The sequence below is a fragment of the Pinus tabuliformis genome, chromosome 6, assembly GCF_031772625.1.
Source record: "Pinus tabuliformis cultivar Carrire ecotype Pingquan chromosome 6, CPIR1, whole genome shotgun sequence".
Taxonomy (NCBI): domain Eukaryota; kingdom Viridiplantae; phylum Streptophyta; class Pinopsida; order Pinales; family Pinaceae; genus Pinus; species Pinus tabuliformis.
The window spans coordinates 1,700,026,641-1,700,037,523 of record NC_142292.1 but is presented as its reverse complement, the minus strand read 5'-3'; positions in this window follow the sequence as shown (position 1 = coordinate 1,700,037,523).

The following is a 10,883-nucleotide window of genomic DNA, read 5'->3' as shown; positions in this document are numbered from 1 at the left end:
TGATGCAATTTTGGCAAGATTGTGATTTTTTTGGTTACTTCAATGCATTTTTGAATGCATAAATGGATTTATCTATACATACTATAACTTGTAATTCCAACAAATTCCTATTGGATTTCAAGCAAAATTGATTGCAAAAGAGCAAAAATTTAGAAGAATTAGGCTTGACATTTAAAAAAATTATGTTGCCAAGTTCTCTATGTAATCGTCGTGCATTGGAATTGTTGTATCACTCTGCAATGCATACACCAACATCATTCCATGTTTGTACAATAGATGTGATTTCTATGTCATATAGTTTCCATATCATATTGTTGTCCATTCGTCACAACACATAGTTGCAACTCAACCTTGTGTTGCCATTTTTGTATCATTATATGAGCAATTTGAATATTTAGAAAAAAGATGTTTATGCTTTGTTAAGAAAATTGAGGAACGACAAAACCATATAATTGTTAGGATATTCCGACACATAGGATATAGTTAAGTTCAACTTGTTCTAGCATAGAGTTAGGTTAGAGTTAGGTAAAGTGTGTTTCTTTACCGTTGTACATTTTGTAACTTACAATCCGACGGTCACGATATGTAGTGATCCGACGGTTCACTCTCACCTCGGTATTACCGACACTTGATCCGTGGCTTGACACCCGATTGGTCCATGAGTTCTATTTAAAGTGCATGGAGGGTCATTGTTTGGGGAATCCGTGCATGAGAGAAGCTTATGTAAATTTTCATTCTTTGATTAATAAATTGCCTGTAGTACCCACGTTGGGACAAGCCGTGGACTGTTTCCCTCCTTGCACTCTGAGGGTTTAACCACGTCAAAATACTGGTGTATTGATTTGAGATCTGGTTGTGAGCGGTGTCCTTTTAGTATTCTTTCTGTGGAACTTACCCTGTAAATTCCTACATGGTATCAGAGCTATTTGAGGGCCGCGTCCGTTGGTGATCCAAATCTGAAGCCGGTAGAACTGCATGCGGCTGTCGTTTCCTAGATCTGTTGTTTCTGACTGCTTTCGGGCCGAGAGGACTGCTCTGTTGCGTTCGGAGCATCTGTTCCAGTGAGGAACCCCTTTCGTTTCACGCGAAAAGGTTTCCGGTAGCCCTAGCTGCGTCATTTTTCAGATCGGGAGGTATACAGTGTTTTTTTTGCAGTTTACTGTTATTTTCTCTCTGCTTATTTCGGTCTCAGTTTATTTAGCCTTTTTTTTTAACCGGATCTATACCTTTCATTTCTGCGTATGCTCTTTGCCCTGCGACTCTGTGCGATCTGGGCAAATCAGAAACAGAAAGGAAGGATTTTTCTCATGCGTATGCTCTTTTCCCTGCACCTTAGTGTGATCTCGGAAAATCAGAAACATTGAGAAAAATATTTAGTTTTTCGGCTAAAGCTAACTTTGAGATTTTTTTTTTTTTAATTTCTAGTTTTTTGGCTAAAGCTAACTTCGAGCCGCAAGGTTCGTTTTTCTTTGCATATTCGTGTTGGGTTTTGTGTTTTGTGTTTTGTAGGGAAAAAGAGCTTTCTCAAGGCAAGCACGCAAACCGAGGCCCCCCCCTCTCTCTCTCTCTCTCTCTCTCTCAAATTTTTTGTATAGATCAATTGGTTCAAAGCTATTTTTAGAGAGTAGAGGTCTTGGGTTCAAGTCTCCATTTTGTGGGGGCGGATTTTTTCATTCCCGCACATTCGCGCACTTTGCCGGCAACGTCAACAATTTTTTTTCAAAAAGCCATAACTTCTTCATCCGGAAGCCTTTTTCAGAGCCGTTTTTTTTAAAACCGCCTATTTTTTCGAGATCTATCCATTGGAACACTTACTTTCAGCATCTTCAGCTTCAGTTTTTTTAAAAAATGGAAAGTCCATGCCAAGTCATTCTTGACAGCACTAACTACTTCCAATGGGTAGCCTACATGGAAGATTTACTTAGAAGTAAAGGTCTCTTCAGAATAGCCACAGACCAAGAGAAGAACCCAAAGATGAAGACAAGGCGGAAAAATGGGAAAATAGACAAGATCAAGCACGTGGTTTGATAGGGATGTCTATTTCTCCTGATCTTAGATTCCACATTGCAGAACTTGAGACTCCTCATGAAGCATTAGAAAAACTTGCTAAAGTTTTTGGGATTAAAAATGAAATTAGAGCCCATCAACTTGAAAATGAGCTGCTTACTTTGGATCCTAATAATTTTTCTTGCATTGAAGATTTCTTGTCCAAATTCAAGACCCTTAGATATCTCTTGGAAGGTGTTAAAGTTAAGAAAGAAGATGGTAACCTTATTTATTCCATCCTTACTAAGTTGGGACCAGCCTACTCTGTATTTGTTTCCACTTTCCATTCTACAAGGGAAGCTTTCATTTGTCAAGGACAAGACTACAAGGCCCCTTCCTTTGACTCCTTTTGTGATTCCTTAATAAGAGAACAAGAAAAACTCTTACACCTTGGTCTTCTTAATCTTGGAAACTCTTCCACGAAAGCGTTAGCCGCCCAGCAGCAACCAAATTCAAAGAATCCTAAGAAGTCATATCCTCAAAAGAATGGTCCTAAACCATCTCAGCCTCAAAATGAAAGATCATTTCAGCAAAATGATAAGACCAATAAAAACAAATGGAAGAAGACTGATAGACATTGTAACTTTTGTAATCGAGATGGCCACTTAGAATCTAAATGCTTTAAGAAGATGGAAGCCTTGGAAGCCGCAATGAAGAAACATAACATCCATGTGGAGCCTACTTCAACTTCAACTTCCGGAATGGCACTTTCTGCATGTCATCGTCAATCATCTCAGTCTGGTTATGCATTAAATGTATCTTCTTCTTCTTCTCATTCTCATGAGTGGCTCATTGATTCTGGAGCCTCTTGTCACATGGCCAAAAACCAAGCCATGTTTTCTTCTTTAAATGATTGTAACACCAAAAATATATATATTGGTGATGATAGATCTCTTAATGTTGTAGGGACTGGAACTGTTCATCTAGACAATGGTCAGTTCAATGATGTATTATGTGTTCCAAACTTATCCTGCAACCTTCTATCTGTCTATCAGATAACTCATTCAGGTGAAGGTAAAATTGTTGAATTTTCACCTCATGATGTTGTAATCAAGGATCTAAAAGATCCTAAACAGATTCTAGCTACTGGTCTTGCTGATGATTCCAAAAGGTTGTATAAGTTTCACAACTTTGGGTCATCCCATCTTCCCTCAGTATTTGTTGCTCATAATGATGAAGTGAGCAAACTTTGGCATGAGCGATTTGGTCACTTAAACTATCGCTCCCTTCAGCATCTATGTAAAGAAAATATGGTGACAGGTCTTCCTATGGTATCTTGCAGAGATGGTGTTTGTTCCGGATGTGTACTCGGAAAACATCATCGGGACAGTTTTGACAAACGTGCCTCTTGGCACGCCTCAGCCCCTTTACAGCTTGTGCACAGTGATTTATGTGGTCCTCTTCCTGTTGCTTCATTCTCTGGCTGCAAGTACTTCTTAACTTTCATTGATGATTTCTCCAGACGCACTTGGGTATACTTCTTAAAACTCAAGAGCGAAGTATTTACCACTTTTTTGGCCTTCAAAGCATTTGTTGAAAAACAATCTGGACATCAAATTCTTAAGCTAAGAACTGATAATGGTGGAGAATATGTTAAAAACACATTCATCAACTTTTGCACCGAAAATGGAATTCAAATGCAACATACTGTTCCATACACTCCACAACAAAATGGTGTAGCTGAAAGGAAAAATCGCACCTTAAAGGAAATGGCTAATTGTATGCTGCAATCTAAAGGACTCAGTCTTAGTTTTTGGGCCGAAGCAATTAATTGTGCAAATTATATAATCAATCGCACTCCTACTAAGGTTCTAGAGAATATCACTCCAGAAGAAGCTTGGAGTTCCATTAAACCAGATGTAAGTCACTTTCGTGTGTTTGGAAGTGAAGCATGGGCCCATATTCCAGATGAAAAGCATAAAGCTTTAGAACCTAAGAGTGAGAAATGTACTTTTGTTGGATATTCTGAAGATGTAAAAGGTTATAGACTTATTCCATTTAAGTCCAAAAATGTTATCATTAGAAGAGATGTAAAATTTGATGAAAATAAATCGGCCTGCGAGCCTAGTCCGGCGGATGTGCCACCTCTTCCTATCTCTTCTATCTTTGAAAACATTTCTTCTTCTGATGATGAAAGCGAGGATGATAATCCTCCCCCACCTTCTCAGGATCCTCAACTTCCAAGATGGGTCCGTGCTACTCGGGATGCAGCAGGTGATCTTGCCGGTGATCCTACAGATCAGCGACGTACACGTTCTCAGTTTGAAAGAGCCTCTTCTTTACTGGCTCAAGCTCCAGTAAATCATGATCCTGACACTTTTGCAGAAGCTTCAGGCCATCCACATTGGGAAGCAGCTATGAATGAAGAATATCATTCATTGATGACAAATGATACATGGGATCTTGTTCCTCTACCAAAGGGACGCAAACTTGTTAGATGCAAATGGGTTTACAGAACCAAGTATGGACCAGATGGGAAAGTTGATAAACATAAAGCTCGTCTAGTTGCTAAGGGCTTTTCACAGGTTGAAGGCATTGACTACACTGAAACCTTCTCTCCTGTTGCCAAAATGAACTCTATCCGCCTTGTTCTTTCCCTTGCTGCCTCTTTAAAATGGGAAGTCCATCAAATGGATGTTAAATCTGCCTTCTTGCATGGGGACTTGCAGGAAGAAATCTATATGGAACAACCCATTGGCTTCATACAAACAGACTCCAGCCTTGTTTGTCGACTTAAGAAATCCCTTTATGGCCTCAAGCAAGCTCCTCGGGCTTGGTATGCCAAAATGGATAGCTTTCTTTTAGAATCTGGCTTTTCTAGGTGTCATTCTGACAATACTGTCTACACCAAGAAAGTGGGCAACTCTCTTATCATCCTTGTTCTTTATGTTGATGATCTTATTCTTACTGGTAGTGATCCCAACCTTATAAACCATGTGAAGTCCAGCCTTAAAAAGAAATTTGAAATGACAGACTTAGGACACTTACACTATTTTCTCGGTCTTCAAGTCTTGCAATCCCAAGAGGGTATTTTCCTTTCCCAGTCCAAGTATGCTTGTGATATTCTTCGTCATTTTCACATGGAAGACTGTAAGCCAGCCCCTTCTCCCTTTCAGTCTGGAGTCAAACTTTCAGTCTCTTGTACTTCTCCTGAAGTTGATGCTACCTTATACCGTCAACTTGTTGGAAAACTCTTGTATTTAACCCATACTCGTCCTGATCTTTCCTTTGCTGTTGGCCTTGTTGCTCGTTTTATGCAAAACCCCCGTGAAAGTCATTGGAAAGCAGCTAAAAGAATACTTCGTTATGTTCGAGGTACAGTACAGTTTGGGATTCATTACAGTGCCAAAGCAGCTCCTCTGTTAGTTGGTTTCACTGATTCTGATTGGGCTGGTGACCTTGATGATCGGAAGTCTACTGCCGGTTATGTCTTCACTCTTGGTTCAGGACCTATTACATGGGCTTGTAAGAAACAGGCTGCCATTTCTCTTTCGTCAGCAGAAGCAGAGTATCGTGGTGCCGTGGAAGCTAGTAAGGAAGCCTTGTGGCTTCGTCAGATCCTATCAGAGTTTGGCTTTGAGCAGCAGCATCCAACCACACTTTGGTGTGATAATCAAAGTGCCATTCAGCTATGCAAAGATCCAGTCCAGCATCAGCGCAGCAAACACATTGAACTACACATGCACTTCATCAGAAAGCTCATTCATGACCATGTTCTTGAAGTGCAATATTGTCCAACAGATGATCAGGTTGCAGACATCTTCACAAAGGCTCTCACAGAGGCGAAGTTCACTAAACTTCGATATATGCTTGGAGTTCAGGAAGTTGTCACTAAGGGGGGATAGGCTCTAGTGCCTCCTTCCTTCTCCTATTGTGTCATATTTGTAAATCCTTCAATCCTATCCCAAGTTGTTCTTAAGGGGGGATGTTAGGATATTCCGACACATAGGATATAGTTAAGTTCAACTTGGTCTAGTATAGAGTTAGGTTAGAGTTAGGTAAAGTGTGTTTCTTTACCGTTGTACATTTTGTAACTTACAATCCGACGGTCACGATATGTAGTGATCCGACGGTTCACTCTCACCTCGGTATTACCGACACTTGATCCGTGGCTTGACACCCGATTGGTCCATGAGTTCTATTTAAAGCGCATGGAGGGTCATTGTTCGGGGAATCCGTGCATGAGAGAAGCTTATGTAAATTTTCATTCTTTGATTAATAAATTGCCTGTAGTACCCACGTTGGGACAGGCCGTGGACTGTTTCCCTCCTTGCACTCTGAGGGTTTTAACCACGTCAAAAATACTGGTGTATTGATTTGAGATCTGGTTGTGAGCAGTGTCCTTTTGGTATTCTTTCTGTGGAACTTACCCTGTAAATTCCTACAATAATTAAGTATGGAAGACCTCATTCACTCAACTACCAATAATTAAACTACAAAATATAAAATTTCTTCTCCAAAGGCCAATTTAGAATGGATAAATTAGAGACATGCAAGTGGTAGATACTCAATACAATCATATCATTGATTGATTAGAATCATGATAAGTGAAGAGAAAATCAAAGCCAAGAATCATGAAAACTAGAAAAAAATAAATGTGATCTAAAATCACTCATATTAGAGCTTAAAAAAAAAAAATAGAACTCAAGAATCACAACAAACTAAAGAAATATATAATTGATTTAAAGGAAAACATATAAAAACTTTCATCTAGTGTTAATTCTCTACATACAACCACTCCACAACCAAGTTCTTCAAATGCATCTATTGTGACTAGTTCAAAGTACTGATTGTAGTTCCTAACAAAATTGAAGATTTAGAACATGGTAAACAAAGGTGGATTACGTCATAGGTGAAATATCAACAATAATTAACACAATTATTATTGACCATTACAGATATTGAAGTCCAAGCTTAAGGTGGGTAGTTCCTCCTATGAAAAAGGCATAGACATCCCCTATGAATTTGAGTTAATACAAAATTATTGCTATCTTAATTACATGATTGAAGGAATAAAACTAGAGAGATTTCTCCTAAATTAGTCAATTTGTCATTTGAAGGAAGGTGGGTGTTATTAATTGTTGCTTTAAATAGTTGTGATTTTGATTATGATGATTTTGTTGGAAAAGTTTATGAATGACGCTTCCTGTAACTATTAATAATGTATGTTTTGTACATTTATACAAAAAGTGGGTTGCAATGTTCCCCAGATATAGTCCTTCTGTTATAACGAAATTCGTGTTATAGATACCTTGGGAAAATTTTAACCTGCCACCAGAAGGTTGGCAAGAGTTTCAGGAAGGGTTCCTAAGATTATGTGTCGTCGTTCCTCCTTTATGTTCTAAGGACTTCGGGACGAAGTCCATTGTTAAGAGGGGGTGTATGTAGTGCCCACTCTAGTTTCCTGACCCGGATACGACATTATCTTAGACACTCTATTCTTCGAGGACCTAAGATTGAGGATCTGGACCCATGACACTATTATTAGCGATTGAGATATTCATGGTTGTGATGTTATGAATGCTTTCCATTGATATTATGGTAGCATGAATGGTTATGTATCTTATCTATCAGTATTCTGATGATTTCAATATTAAATAGTTAAGTTGGTCTCTATTTGAAATTATGACGAGGGTAGTAAAGAATATGTATGCGCTCTACTAAAAGCATAATGAGGATAAATTTTATGGATAGGTATATTTCTACGATGTTACGGTGTTGATAGCTTAATGAATATGTATGTCTCCATTGATGATTATTGATGATAGCCATGAGGGATGTGTTCCCTATGTTACCTACTTCCTTTAGTTCAGACTTACAATGGACAATGATGTGAATGACCAGGAATTGTTAATGATGCTATTATGATAATTGACTAACATTGAGAAACCGTGTTACTGATGATTATTGAGTATGGCAGGGAACCATCAGAGGCACTCGCATATGACGAGTTGATGACACCTGGTTTGACGAAATTTCATATTATTTTATCTTTGAAAGTCTAAGTCGATCTTAGAATCTGCCATATATGTTTAACTATATTCTGATGATATATTAATGGTTGCAGGCACAGATTAGTTGCTTGACCGAATGACTCACATATGGGTGATGGGGTTGTACAAGTGGATGGAACTACATGGGAGGGGTGGGACAGAGTCCCTGATCCCACCCACTAGCACTCCCACCGTGACTTGGGCTGGAAGGGTTGAAGCACCTTCGCCTTGAAGATCACGATGCCATGAGGGCAGGTTCCAAAGTTGGTTCGCTCATGAGGACTTTACCGGGGGGCGCGCATCAAGGCGGATTCCTTGATCCCCGACACCATTAGTCTCACTATAGCAGGCAACATAAGAGATGACAGTGGTCTATGACGTTGCACTATACTTTCCCCTCGTAATCACTGGATGCTTGAAGGGCAAGTGGTGTGGCACCCTTGGAACTTCAGGGGAATTTCTTGAAGGGCACGACCAACTTGGCACCCTTGGCATCAAAAATAAACTATTAGGTGTGGCACCCTTGGAACCTCTAGGGAAGTTCTTGAAGGGCACAACCAAGCTGGCACCCCTAACATCACAAATAAACTATTAGGTGTGGCACCCTTGGAACTTCTAGGGAAGTTCTTAAAGGGCACAACCAAACTGGCACCCTTGACATCACAAATAAGCTATTAGGTGTGGCACCCTTGGAACTTCTAGGGAAGTTCTTGAAGGGCACAACCAAAATTGGCATCCTTGGAATCATTAAAAATAAATAATAATAATAAATAAATATAAGCAAGGAATGAAAACTAGATAAATTTACATCAAGGGTAAATGATGATTAGAAACCAATGTAATTAAATCAAAAATAAAACTTGGAATACGGAGGATCATAGGAAGAATTAAAATAAAGTACCTTAAAAACTCTACCTGTCCCATTTTGGAAAATACTAGGAAGATTATGTGGTTTAATTAGGAAAAAGGGGAAAGACAAACATAATAGTAAGGATAAAGATTAATCCTAAACTAATTTAAACCTAATTAAAAAAAAGGGGAAGGTGAATTAAAATGAGAATAATAAATTAAATTTAGAGAAATGTAGAGAAGCTCCATGTGTCAACAACCAACATAAGAATATCCATCTAGGAGATAACCTGAGTTAAATTAGGGAGTAGTTTGGGGATAAAATCTTGACTCATTAATTGACTTTAAGTAATGAACACAAATTAAGGAATAAAAGGGGGGCATAAAGAGACAACTAGGAGAAGAAATAGGAATCTTGTTGAGGTGAGGAAAATATTAGTTTTAAATAAAAATTTAAGTAAATAATTTTGGGAGACCTTGATGTGAGAATGACACATGGGTGGGTGAATAATCAAGTTATTGAATTATAACAAAATAATTAATTATGCATGACATGACAAGTGTCACCTATGAGGACTCCTATAAAAGAAGGGGCAAGCCATGGGAAAAAGGACTTTTTTTGGGAACCCTATTGTTGGATGGATGAGATGTTGTGAGAGCAGTGATTACGAAGCTATAGTGAGTTTGGTGAGGTAGAGGATTTAGAGAGGGGACTCTTGAGCCAAGGTGTGCTCTCCTCTACCAGCTAGTGCTTGTCTCCATTGTACAACCCCATTGCAGCTCGGGGGTCTGCGGGGAAGAAGAGTACCCAAGGAGTAGGCTAGGAGGTTAACCGGTGAGTCTTCACATTTGGATCAAGTGCGTCATCATTCACTCGCAGAGGTGACCAGCTACCAGGGAATACCAGCAACAGCAGAGCAAGCGGAGTCTCGCCTTCTGGTGAACGGTACATATGTATTTCATTACTATTGATCTTAGTTAAAGGTATGAAAATGTTAGGGTATGTTTCCTGAAATGAGTGGCAGGAATGTGTGTGCTAAATAAATTTGAATTTCAATGCGTTTCCTTTCTGGTTGCCATTGTTGTTTAAAAAAAAAAAATGCGTACATAGTCTGAACATGGTCCTTACAACAAACCTATTAGATATGGTGGTCTAGGATGCACTTGAAGTAGAAATAGGGAAATTATGTAACACCCCTCCATTTTATGTAAAAATTTTCTAACATAAGCTACAAAAAGTTAGGTCTGATGTGTAACAAGCAAAAGCAAATAATTTATTGTGAAATAAATAAAATAATCTCTTGGGAAACCGAGACACCAAGAGATGAGATTATTTCCAAATCCCATTGGTGAATGGGATGAGATAATTATTTCAAAATAAGACTTCTAGATCCAAATCTAGATAAACTTAGTGGATTTGGAGATAAATATCCATTAAGCTACTTGGCTATAGAAAGATGCTAAAAACATAAAATATTTGCGGGAAATAAATGAAAGCTTTTATGAGGAAACACCTCGAGGGAGATAAAGGTGATCCTTTCTCGGAAAAGCCAATGCAAATGGATGAACAATATCCATAAAAGTGGGACACCTGCCATATCATCAAAGAGGGTATTAAATACCCGTTGAAGAGATAAAAAGAGGAAGTTGATCCATGGCAAGAACCCCTGCTCGGGGGTGAATTGAAAGATGACAGTTCTAGGTTGGGTGGCGATGCTCAATTTTCCAAGTGACTATCTACAAATAAGCAAGTTTACTTCAATTTATTGGGATGTATTGTATGTGGCCCCTTTACTCTCTTTGTTTTCACATATTTAAACTTATGAGTACAATTACATGATGCTATATTGTTACTCATTACTCTTAGTGTTGTGGAATTTGTGAGTGTATGATGCATGAATAATCCTTGCAATGAGATGATGGAATAATGGTGATTAATTATACATGAGACAACTATGTTTAAAGAGTAACTATATTTTAAGATGTGAAATGGTA